This window comes from Lonchura striata, chromosome 3, assembly GCF_050655825.1.
Source record: "Lonchura striata isolate lonStrDom1 chromosome 3, ASM5065582v1, whole genome shotgun sequence".
Classification (NCBI taxonomy): Eukaryota; Metazoa; Chordata; class Aves; order Passeriformes; family Estrildidae; genus Lonchura; species Lonchura striata.
In genome coordinates this window covers 27156737-27170162 of record NC_140705.1, presented here as the reverse complement: position 1 = coordinate 27170162, position 13426 = coordinate 27156737, and the positions used below count along the sequence as shown (strand labels likewise).

At 32.0% G+C, this 13426-nt stretch overlaps 1 long non-coding RNA gene across 1 annotated transcript in view; it reads left to right on the top strand.

The window, feature by feature from the left end:
- The first annotated feature begins 8709 nt into the window (after positions 1-8709).
- Positions 8710-13426, top strand: part of LOC146767822 (uncharacterized) — a 95992-nt gene continuing 91275 nt past the window's right edge. The window contains exon 1 of the long non-coding RNA XR_014953630.1: positions 8710-9172. This is a non-coding gene — a long non-coding RNA (uncharacterized LOC146767822). The remainder of the gene's footprint in view (positions 9173-13426) is intronic.

Sequence of the window (13426 nt, the reverse complement as noted above, 5' to 3'; positions counted from 1 at the left end):
ATATGGATGTCTAAAATCATTATATAGTACTAGTTCACTTAAATTTAAAATTAAAAGTTCATCAACCAGACATTTGTATGCTGTGAATTTACAGTGATATATTCTAGAGAGTGAAATAAAAGATTTAGCTTATATTCTTTTCTTGCTGCATAGGTGCATTTACTATTAGAATTAATGGGACCAATGTCTATATATAAAGACTCATCATTTACAAGGTGTGATATGAAAGCAGAAGAATTATGAACAATTGGAAGAAGGATCGAAGTAATGTTAAATGATATGTGAGCCTCATATAGTTCCTACTGATTTTAAAAATATTAAGAATAGTCAGAGAAGAATTGAAGCAGCAACTTAACTATCTTATGAATCTGAACTTTAAAAATTATGGGCCATGATTTTTATAAGTGCTTTTTTAATAGCAAAAATTAAAGTATAAATAGGAATAACATAACAATAAAAAATTCAAATAACATACTTTGTATAATTTGTTGTATAATAAAGCACATGTAAAATTTCTTTTTTTTTTTTATTTTTTTTAGTGTTTTACTAGCAAATTTGAAGTTGAAAAAATAAAGAAAAAAAGAATCTGATGTTGCTGTCCATAATGACATAATATCTCTTTACAAATAAATATCCTTGAGACCAAATACTCTGCCTTCTGGCTTAAAAGCGAAATTAAAAATCACAACTATTTGTATCAGTGTATGATTTTCTGAGCTTTGAATATGCCTGAATTTTTTTGATACTTTATTATATTTCAACATTCTTTGCAGGTAGCCTAATACCATTGGCCAGAATAATGATTCCAAAAGGTAAAACTGAAAGAAGAGAAAATGAGGCAGAAATATACCTGTCCTTCCAAAACAGTGGGGTACTCTTTAAGATTGAATCAACAATGGTAGTCACTCAAGTCTCCTCACAGTTGGAACAGTGTCCAAAGGTTTGATTTGAAAAGAGTGAATAATCTCCTAAATATCAGGGTCACCCTTTTTAAGTGCTATATTTATATAAAGAGTTCTATTACCTTTTTACCCACACATTTTGAAGTTGTTATTCAAGCATATATTACATGAAATTGGATTGCTAAAATAGTACTCAATGAATGTTAATAGTCATATTTTACAATTTATTGTATTTTACATCTTTCATCCAGTAAATAGAGCATTTGCATTTTTTCTTATATTTTTTAAAAATCGGGGGTTTTTATTTTCTTAACAGACAAAATATAACTCTAACTGGAGTAAGTTCTATTACATAGCTGTATTTTACACTGTAGAACTAGAGGAAGTGCAAAAAAATAATGAAGCCTCTTAGAAAATAATATTTTCTCTTCTGTTTTGAAATTACTGGGGCTGAACAGGTAATTATCTGAATTCATCACAAGTGAAACTGAGCTTTGATGAAAGATGGTGACAAATGAATGTATATTTTAAGTTCAGCCTGCATTCATTCTCTTGTGAACCACTTATCCAATGACACTAGATAAGTTACAAAATCTTATCTGGTTACCAGCTCCCAGCTCTGGAAGACTTTCAGTCTTTCCTCTGTGCTAAAAGTATAGAATAAAAGTATAAAATAAGCTGGTTTTATTCATTACGTGGAACGTATAACTACTTGTTCTTTCTCAAAAAGGCAGAGGAGCAGTTCCTAAAATTCCTACATGATGAAAGCATTCTATTAAATTAAAAGAGATTTGAAGACAACATTTTCAAGTCCCTTAAACATGTTTTTAAAGTAAATATTTGAACAAAATATTTGCTCTGTAGAGATAAATAGTCTAGCTACAGCACATTCTACAGTGCTAGATGATTATGATCAAACAGTACAAGAGGAAACAGTATTTTTTTCAGTTGGTGTCATGCCATAATATAAAATTGTTAAATTATCACTAATCAACAGAACAAATAATTATGATATGTAATACAAGTTGTCAGAAAGATGTTTTTGTCTGAGAGTATAAAACAATTTAAAATGTTATTAATCAATAGCAGTAATACTCCACTTCCCAGAAAGCCACAAGATGACATCAGAGAGATCATGTACAATTCTCTGAGTAAGTAACACCAAAGGTTTCTTCTATATTCACAAACTAAGCAATTGCACATCCTGTTTTCTGTTCCTGAGGTAACACATCCACATATGGCCACATTTGTAAAATTAAAATATCTGGGCCTATTAAACCAGAATGCAAACTGTATATTGGAAAATGTAAACACAACTATTATGTAAGGAACTAAATGTGGAGAAAACCTGCTTTAGGGAAAACTCTGTAAACCCCACTCTATTTTAAATGAGATTTCTGACTCAATTTCCCTAGCTCTTGATGGTGTAGCCAAGTAGAGGTGTAAGCAATAGCAACAATAAAGTCAGTTCAGTGTCAGTCTGAATGTCTGGATAAAAACAATTCTCACTTCTTTCATGATTGCATTGGTCCTACAAACTGAGATTGCAACAAAATGCCCTATGCTTCCATTTCTCTAATTTGTCAAAGTCTCTCTGCAGGAAATGGAAACAAAAGTAAAATTTCAATGATATAGTGTTTTTTTGTTAAAAAAACCCAACCCAAACTAAACTTCAATCAGTGATGAAAAATCATGCCCAGCAGCAAAATATTTAATATTTTCTTATAGGCTTTACATAAAAAGGTACAACTCTATTTACTGTAAGATAACTAAGATGATAGTTGTCAGATCTTCAACTTCTTACTAAATACAGTATAAAAATGCTAATCACTAGGCCACATATATAAAATACTATAGCACTATGATGTATATCTATTACACAATGTCTGAGTTATAGGCATGACAATACAGAATATGACAACATGAACCAAGGTTCCTTGAAGTGCTTATTTTATTTATTATACTTCATATATAAGTATGGATACTGAAGGACGGAGATGAGATGAGATGAGATGAGGTGAGGTAAAGTAATATCTGTATAGATAAAGAGCTGTCTGCTCTAAGTTACTACAAAAGATAAATCTATCACTGATGTCTGTTCCTACTCTGCTTCCAATAATGTTTTCTTGAAATGTTGCCAGATTTAAGTTGTGCTAAGAGAGTGTTCTGAATTACTTTTTATTGTTTGTTATTTAACATTTTTATGTAGCTTCAAATATATGCATGTAGCAGTGGAGTGAGATAATATAAAGTCTATATTATATATTTATAATATGCCCAAAAGAGACCAGCTTTTACAAAGAAACAGAAAGAAATGGTGCATAATAAAGTGAGAATAGAATTACCTATAGATAGTCCAGTTATGGCTTTTTTTGAGAAGTAAGGGAGATTAAAGGGAGATTAAAGAGAGAGTATGGAAGACTCTGTTGCAAACGACAGGACTGACAATATGGATTGCAATATGGATGAGCAGGGAGAATTTTTCTTCATATGACATCTACATTGATAGACTTCTTATCGATGTGTTGTTAAAGCTGAGACCCGAGACCCAAAACAAAACAATATTGTGGTTTTGTTGTTTTTGGTTTTTTCTGGTTCCTTTTTTTTTTTTTTTTTTTTTTAATTTCCAGAGTAGACACTACAGGTTAATTTATTCAGAAGTGTGACTTAACCAGGACAGGAGTTAATATTAATTAATATTAGCCAATGTTTTGTAAACTACGCTGGACTGGATGTTTCTGTCTTGTTCAAAAATGCAGCATTTCAGTGGGAATCTGAAATTATGTTTTTTAGTTGCTTACAGTTCTGTGTGGTTATCAATGGTAGACCTGAAACACACTGGTCATTCAGAGATCTTGTGAGAGCCATGGTTTCCTTTGATGTATAAACAACCTGCCAGTCTCATTGGCACTGGAATGACTCAAGCCCCAAACAATTTCACATATATATGGGAAAAAAAAGCACAATTTGCACATTATAGTTAATTAGGACCCAGTGCAGGTGACATTCAAGGGTAGGACTATATGTGACTGACACTTGGGAAATACCAAATATATGTATATATCACTTTTGTTGCAATAAAGAGGTAGACTTCAGAAAAATGGTTATGCATGTGAGAATATTTAGATGTTACATATCTCCCCATTTAACTCACAAAGCACAATACTCAACCAAAATAATTTCATGTTCCCTTAATATATCCATTCATTTGACATAGGTACTATGCCTGTAGATCTATAAAGATTTTTTTTTGCAATTCTATGTGTTAATATATTTACCAGTTTTCAGACCAAATGTAAGTAGCATGTATGCACAGGCACATACTAGTAGTATCCATTTTAGTGTCTACAGTGTCTATAAAGTAGAAATTACATGAATAATAGAACACTGTCTGGAAAAGTACAGTCTACTATATAGTAGATATATTTGATATATTGATATATTGATATATTTGACTATGGTCATGGAGATGAAACACATAAACCAGAATCAAGTTAAATTTCTAGAACAGAAAATTTGTCTTATTCACAAACTACTGATCATCTTCTGCTACATATTCAAAACTTGAAGTATCTGAATTATCTTGCTTATCCTGGGAGTTCAATTATACCTCTACTACTTTCATTTTTCATATTTATCTATAGCTGGTATAACTGTGCTGTAGTAGTTCTGAATTCCCCAAAGTTTCTAAATGAAAGATGATTTAGTTAATCAAAAATTTTTGAATTATAGTACTTTATAACGTGTTACACATAAGAATTACTGGTGAAGTTATTTCCTAAGATGACAACATACAGCCTGGAATGCTAACTATCTTGGTAAATTGAGCCAAATATAAGGATCATAGAACCATAAAATGGTTTGGATTGTGAGGAACCTTAGAAATCCTCTAGTTCCAACCCTTCTGCCATGGACAAGGATGCTTTCCACTAGAGCAGATTGCTCAGAGACTCAGCCAACATGGCCTTGAACACTTCCAGGGATGGGGCATTACAACTTTTCTGAACAACCTGTTCCAGTGTCTCACCACCCTCACAGTAAAGAATTTCTTCCCAATATCTAACCTAAATCAACTGTCTCTCAGTTTTAAGCCATTCCCCCTTGTCCTTTCACCATATACACTGGTAAATATTTTCTCTCCATCTTATAGACCTTTTTAAGGTACTGGAAGGCTGCAATTAGGTCACCCCAAATCCTTCTCTTTTTGAGGTTGAACAATCCCGTCTCAGCCTTTCCTCATTGGAGAGATGCTCCATTCCTCTAATAAGCTTGGTGGTTCTTGTTTGGACTTGCTTCAGATAATTTGATAGAATTCTGGTTTTCCAAGATACAATTAAATCACATTTAAAGATGTTTAAAATAACTTTTCAGTTTTTATTTTACATATTTTTACAAAGCACAATACTTTTAAAAGAGAACAAATCTGTCATATAGTATAGGTGAGTGCCTATTTTAACCAAGTCCATTTATCTTTTTCAATATGAATTTAGGGATAGTTTGAGATTTTTAATATGTCTCACAATGATCTTTCATCTAAAATAAAAAAAAACAGTTGTTTCTTCAAAGCAGGTCAATTTACATTCCAGCCATGATATCTAGCCATAATATTCACAATAAGAGCCAAAATATTTTAGTGTGCCTTATTGTCGTGCCCTTTCCAACATATTTTTTTAATGTCATATTTTTCACTGTCCCACTACAATTATGTATGGCATTTTTAGGGTGGAAGCAAGAATGCAATTATCAACTTAGATTCCGAAAAGCATTATAGCATTCATTGCTGGTAAAATTCTAAAGACTAGGATCTGAATTTCACCTAACAGTAACTTCAGGATCCTTCAGGCATTGAAGTTCAAGACTGAAAACATAGATGTGTTTATCTTTTCTTTAGACATTCCATAAACAACAACAACAACAACAACAAACAACAGTTAAACAACAGCAAACATCTATCACATAAAAAGAGTAAGACTTTATTCAAAGGTCTCTGATGCAGTGAATTTATGAATAAAAAACAAACTCAGAGAGACAAAGAAAATAGAAATGGTATTTATAAGCAGCTCTGCCCATTCTTGTGCATATCATAATTAAGAGTTCCTCCTTCCTAAGATTAATTTTAACTGCTCAGTGACTTTTTGATTTCTAGTGACATCTGCATGATTTTCCCTTGGCCTGTTTGTGGCCTAGGAGGTCTTTGTGCTTCTCAGTCTTCTCAGCAGTTTTTCAGCCTCTGCTTAAAATTCTTCCCTCCACTCTCTCACTTTATCTCTTTAATTTTCTTTTTTTGCAAAGTGCTATAGTCTCTGGGAAAATGTCTAAGTATGATTGCTTTCAAAAAGTGAGTTCCCTTGGCCTTCACAGAGATGATAAAGCCATTCTAACACTTATGACACATGCATTCAGAAAATCAGAAGGATAAAACAAGACACCAAGAAAACATAGGTCACAAAGATTAAAAGAGCAAACTAATATAAAATTATTTCAGCATCTCTGTGATTTTTGTTTTGAGCATGATGAACTAAAAGAGATTTCAAAAACCAGATGTGCATTTTTTAGGGAAATTAAAATTATTTCCTTTACATTTCAACATAAACTTAAATGCTGCCATGACAATTTTTTTTTCATTTGCTTTGCTTGGTAACTTCCATTAATAATTTTGCCTAGTTCAAAAATATTTAGAGTCATTTTCTTTAATGTTTTCTGTAGTAGATAGGGACAGGCGAACGGAAGATTTCGGGATGTGACGGAAAGAAAGACCCCCATCCCCCTCTCACCCTGCAACATGTTATCCATTACCCCAAAGAATGTAACCACACCTAACCCAGTAGTTTTCCACTCCTGACTAACCCTAGAGACCCTGCCAACCCCCCCGACGTAGCAGAGTCCCCCAAGACTATTTAAACCCATGAGATAAGATAATAAAGGCTTTCGACCGTCCACCACACTGGTGCCTGCGTGTGTCGTTAGCCCGAGTGGCCCAGGGGAGACTGGGCTGCCGTGCTGTTCCTTGAAACCAGGTCGCCTTGCCTTCCATGAAGGCAACAGTTTTCCTGAACCCTTCTCTTGAAGCCTCTTCAAAGCTCTTCTTTCAAAGCTTAACATTTAAAAAGCTTGAATATACATGCAGCACTTTATGTTCGTATACCATATATTCCTTTAAATAATATATCCTGTAGTGGGAATACTTTTGGTAGGAGGTCTTCAAAGCTATTTCACAATGTACACCGAGTGGGATATTTAATTGGTTTTGACAAATATTACATATGTCTAAAAAGGAACTGGGGAGAAGTTTCAGTCTAAACCAAAAAACTCAGAGAGAAATTGGTGAGCAACTTGGACTAGAATATAGGAGAAATTCCCAAAAAGTTAGAAAATAGTTTATTGGTGAAATGTTAACACATATTATTTTGATTATTCAAAAAGAAATTATTCTCCATTGCAAAGCACTCTTTATTTAAAAATAATCCAAAATGTTTGTATTGATTTTGAATGTCTAATTCAAAAGGCATTAATACATTTAATCCAAGATTACCTATATTGACTCCAAATTAATATTATTGTTTGTTTTGATTTGGTTTTGTTTTTTTTTTTTTGACCATAACTACTTTTCATCTTGAACTTTCTAAATCTTGCTCAAAAACCAATAGAGAGAAAACATCAGCGATGAAGTTTTAATTTGACTATGGGTAAACAATTAATACTTTTTCTCCCCAGTATTATTTTGGATCCAAAGAGAAAATATTACGGGAAAATTCATTATAAGGAATTTCATAGGTTTTTCCTTGCTCTGGACAGTTTGTTTGGTGAGAGACTTTTTTGTTTGTTTGTTTGTTTTTTAGTTTAATTTAGTTTTGTTGGGATTTCTTGGGGATAGTGGTAGAGAGAATGTTTGGCCTACTATTGACATAATCAGAAATTCCCTTTGATGCTAATGGAGAGGTCTGTCGATGGGGTTATCTTCAGGTTTAAAATACCTAAGGCTCCAAGAGATACAGTCTAAAATCCCAGTAGGACTGAATCAATCTTTAACCTTCAAAGCTATATTGATCAAACGATCTTGTGTGATGTTTGGTTCAGACCTTTGAAATGGCAGTCCTTTCTGCTCTGTTTGGAGAGTAAAGTTGCAGTGGCCTTATCTTTGAAGGAAAGGAGTTGCTTTTGTGAGTACTATCAACAGGCTTTCCAATATAATTTTGTGGGAAATATGTTTGTGAAATTCCTTGGAACAGAAGAGCCTAAATTGACTATAAAATATTATTTCTGTGTATTTATATAAGCCCCCCAATGAACAAGTATACTGGAGCTCAGATGAACTACCAAAAAAAAGAGAAACATTTCATGGAAGAATCACAGGTTTTGTTTTCAAATAATATTTTTATTATATTTGTTAATTTATAAACAATCAACAAACAATCAGAAGTAAATGAAATTCGGAAAGATTTGTGAAGAAGAAAGAGACATTATAGAAGGAAATGTTCACCAGAAAAATACATTAATTTTGACACGTGATACTTTGCAGTTCATACTGCCCGTGTTCAGAAATACTGTTTCTGAATTGTAATAGTATTTCAAAACTTTTATAATGAAGTAAAAATATTTACAAAATTAAATGACTGAATATGAAATAAATCCATGAAATTTAATAGTTGCAGGCCCCTGCAAATTTAGAGTTTGTTGGAAATCTTTCCTCTTTGGATCCTTTTTTAACAGTAATTAATGAACTTAAAACACCTGAATTTAAAATGGCTTCATTTTTATAAGTTGTCAGTTTAAAGACAAATTATTTTAGAAATAATATATACATGTTAAATATTTATCAGACTAAAATAAAGTATTACTTTTATAAACTTTACATATTGAATAAGGGTTTAGGAAGGTTAGTTACCTGCATTGAGGACTTCCAGACAGATTATGTTTCAAATATTTTTTTTAACATTAATATAAATTCTTTGTATCTGCTATCAAATTAATATATTTGAAGCAATGAAAGGATTCCTCTGATAAAGCAAATTGAAAACATTTGGAATGCATTCCTATTTCTTATCAGCAGCATGCTGTCTAGTCCCTCAAGCAGACAATCTCTAGTACAATACCATCTGATGCTGTCATTAAATCCTCAGCGTCAGGTTTCTGTAGCAACAGCAGAGCTCTCTCTGCTTCACTGTCTGCATGTGAAACCCATTCTGGAACAAAACCAGTTAATCTTATGCTGTTTTTCTACGTTTATTTGACAGCTTAAATCAGAGACCTTCTGTAGCTGGAAATAAGTGGTAAGTAGCAGTTAAAGTTTGTGATTATTAAGTTGTGGGGCTGTATTGTAGTTGTTGATGTACACGCACACCAGATGGTGGCCTGCTGTATTCATCATCAGATTAGAAAGATAAAGTCTGGGCTATATGTAGGCCCACACACCAGCTTAAGAGTTTACTTTGTAATGCATAATAGCTTTTAGTGCTTATTTAAAATAGCAAATCTTGAAAAGCTTTACTTTGATTTGATTATAGATATGACAGGATGAACATATTCCCAAGGTGTTTAAAGTTAGTTTTGATGTTACTGTTTTCAGACTGTTATCCCTCTCCAGGCCAACAATAACAAACCATATACAGTTTATATCGAGTTTGCTTGGTTTAGGAGTGAGTGTTCACAGAACAGACAACTGTCTTTGACTCAAAATATGCAATGGTAGCTAAAAACTGTGACCAGAAATAATGTATGGCTTTCTGACAGAAAAAATACAAAATGTTTCTGAAGGGAATTTAAAAAGTGAATGTTTATACTTATTAGCATATTCTAAATAAAAGCTTTTCTATGTTTACTAAAACCAAAGTGTTTTTCAAAAATAATTTTTTTTTCATTTCTAAGGCAGACAAATTTTCTGAAAGCCATTAGAAGCCCAACCAACTAGCACAGAGAGTTCCCATATCAGAGGAGTTTTGGGTTTCATTTTACTAATTATCTAATCTTTCCCATTGTATTTTTATAGTCTTGTTGCAATGTATGATTTCCAAATATGCATGATTGCTTTAATGACTTTCACTTAGATATAGAATCCATTTTATGAAAGCAACATCAGTTCAAAATGTAGTTGATACTTTTTAAAAACATTGTCACAAATAAGCATGAAATACTGTAACTTTTGGTGAACAAAATTTGATCATGGTAAGTATGAAAGCTATGGCATAGGTTGAATCAAACAGCTGCTACTGTGCATTGCTCAAGTTAAACCAAGACATTGTGCCTTTATACTTCCGAAGATTTGAAGAAAAAAGGCAACACAGGTATAGTACGCATTTTTGTTTATACACATATGAGAATATGTTTAGCTATATTTTATTTAGAAGGGACATATCTGAGATGAAGAGATACTGTAGCAAGCATCAAGAACTTTCACAGAATTAATATTTTTACCTTTTTTAAAGCATCTCCATTCATGAATTCTTTATATATTTGCTTTAGACTAATCTTTATATAAGTGAATGTCATTTAAATTATAACTATAATTTCATGTCTAATTTTTAAGTATTTTGCTAAATAATTCTGCTGACTAGTAAGAAGTCTTTGAGAAGTTTCACTAACATGCAGTATTCATCTAGTTCAGGGATAAACCTATTGTCTGAAGAAATCAGAACAATATGGTAATTTTCCAAGGGCCTTTTCCAATTAATATCAGTGGTAGCTGGCTTTTGCTAAAGAGTAGCATGATATGAGAGAGAGGATAATCACATGAAAAGCATGTAAATATTTACTAATAATTTTGCCCAGAGAAACACAGTTGGGTATTTGAGCATAGATGGAAACATAATTTATTCTTTTTATTATTACTATATTGCTTGGTCTGGATCTTATTCTTCCTTGTTTCATTGATCTTAATCTTGATTATTTAGTTTTGTTTTTTTTTTTTTTTTTTTTAGATTATAGACAGCTAAAAAAGAATTATGAGCAAATCTTATGAAATTATGAATGCATTTGTCAAATTTGGGATAATTTCCTTCCTGTGTGCACTTATGTTGCAGAAAATGTGTGGCTATTTGCACACAGGTCCATCCACTTTTATACACATTCTTAAATAATATCAGTGAGCTTTTGCAAGAATAAGTAAGAAATAGGCAAACTGTAATATTTACCCTTTTGAAAAAGACATCCTCTTTTTGAAAATGTTGTGTAATGCATGTTAAAAATTACACAGTATGATATTCAACAAACATAAACCCAGATATTTTGTGTTCCCAAAATTGTTTGGCAGCGCTGATTTTCATTCTAGTGTTATGCGTTGTCTTGATTTGTGGTTTCTGATTTTTTTTTCATAAATATTTTGTGGATAAAGAGAAGATCTAGAAGAAAATAGGATTTATTATAGAGGGAACATGCCAACAGACACTGACTTTGATATATTCTGTAATATGAGGATTTCATGTCCATACTGCTGCATTTTTTTTTATCTCCCCATCCTGTCAGCCTTGGTTCTCTTTTCCTGTTCTAGTCAAATTAATAACATTTGAACCCCAAATTTCAGAGGCATATTTAGCTGTAGAGAGTTGATAGAGAAAGAAAAATAATGCCATTGGTTTCACAAACCAAAGCCACTTCTCAGGAAAACTAATTTATGATGAAATAAAATATAAAATAACAGCATTCCCATGCAGAGTTGCAAGCTTTTAGTCATTTTGTAAAATAACACATTTTTGTGTAGTTAACAAATCAAATGGACAGATGATCAGTGTCAAATCTACTGGAAAACTGCCTGTGCAAATCGAATGCCAGATTAGATAATAATCTGTCAATCAAAGTGCTGATGACCATGTGTATATTGCAAAGCATGTCTCAGACAATAATTGTAGAAAAAGTAACCTTCATCCTAAAATGAATGTAGCATAAATTTTTACTAAAGCATGAAAGATATTTAAGGATAATAAAGATTTCCAAGATACACAATGAAGAAGCTGTTATTAGCTTTAAATATATCTTGAACATTGACTTTCTGGATTGGTCCAATCATTGCAACAATTATAAATGATAAAAACTATTTATTAAATCAAATGAGACAAAAATTTTTATTTTATTTTTTGAACAATATCAATTGATGAAGGTTGTATAATACCTTGGCATATTTTACATTGCCAAGACATTGCCCTGCTTGTAGGACCCTTCTGATCCTCTAAATTTTTACTAAAATTTTACTAAATCCCCTAGATTTCCTGCTTTTGCATGACTCCCAGGAGTGTGTTCTTTTGGAAATATTCCTTTGGAATATGCTAGCTGCTGTTATTTCATGTATCAATACAACAGAACTTGAATAAGGTAATTACATGATGCAGCCTGGAAGCAGTTATTGTGTAAAGCTGCTCACACAAGTAAGTGGCTGCAAGGTAGGTAATATATGACATCTTTTTTAATTCATTAAATACCAGTTGTTTCACAGACTGAGTGGATGCTTCTTGCATGTCTAACAGCATACAGATAGATCACTGCCAGTGCATACTTATCACTCCAAGGAAAAGGAATCAAGTGGTTTCTGTAAAAAAAAAAAAAAGAAATTATGTGTAGAACAAGAGTTATGCATCTTGGCCTTCATCAGAAGAGAAAATTTAAGGGGCCTAGAAGATTTTAAAGTGACAAATGAAAGAAGTGATAATAGGTTCTTCAAATATAGGCAGTAATTTTGAAATAGTGGAGCCATTTCTCTTCTATAGTTAAGAAATTAACATGGCCAGAGTCTTCTGCTTCCTGCAAAGTCTAAGCTACTTCTTGAATTTTCTTCAGGATGTTCTTACCCTTTAATTTATACAGTTATGCTTTTCTCTTCTTGCTCCCTGTATGGAGCATATTTGATATTTTTGTTAGCCTCAACAAGATACTCAGAAAACATAAAATCCTTGTATTTAAAGAATTTTACAAGGATGCAGAAAATTTCAAAAACACCTGAGCTACTTAGGTTAAAAGGCTACATTTCTTCCTTCATGAAATAGCATCTACCTTGCAAATTTTGAAGTAGAAATTATATATGAAGTCTTAAAATAGACAAAATTATGGGATTCTCTTGGGGGAAAAGTTTTCTTGCCATTCACATAGCAAACTAAATAAAAGGTCAATGATTTATTATATTTTAGTTTATACAAAATGATTTCTCTACTTCTTTTTGACCTGTGTTAAGCACATTGGACAAATGCTTCTCCTGACCTATTTAACTATGCATTTTACCAGGAAACTTAACATTTTAATTAATACACTGTTTGTGAAATGCTTAAATCTATAAGTAATTTTATTTTTGCAGATTGTCAATGAAATTAGTTTTGATACTTAGATGTCTATGATTTGCAAAATTCTATTGCCAAATAATACTGTGTAAACTTGACATCAATGCTTGTACTACCAAATTATCATATATTTCATTTTTATATTTTCACAGTATTATCTTTTAAAGTGCTTGTGATTGTTTAATAATATGTCTAAATAAATGTGATCATCATATAAATGTCATAGAAAAAGTGGGATACTTTAAAGTAAAAAAAATTCTTATTCAA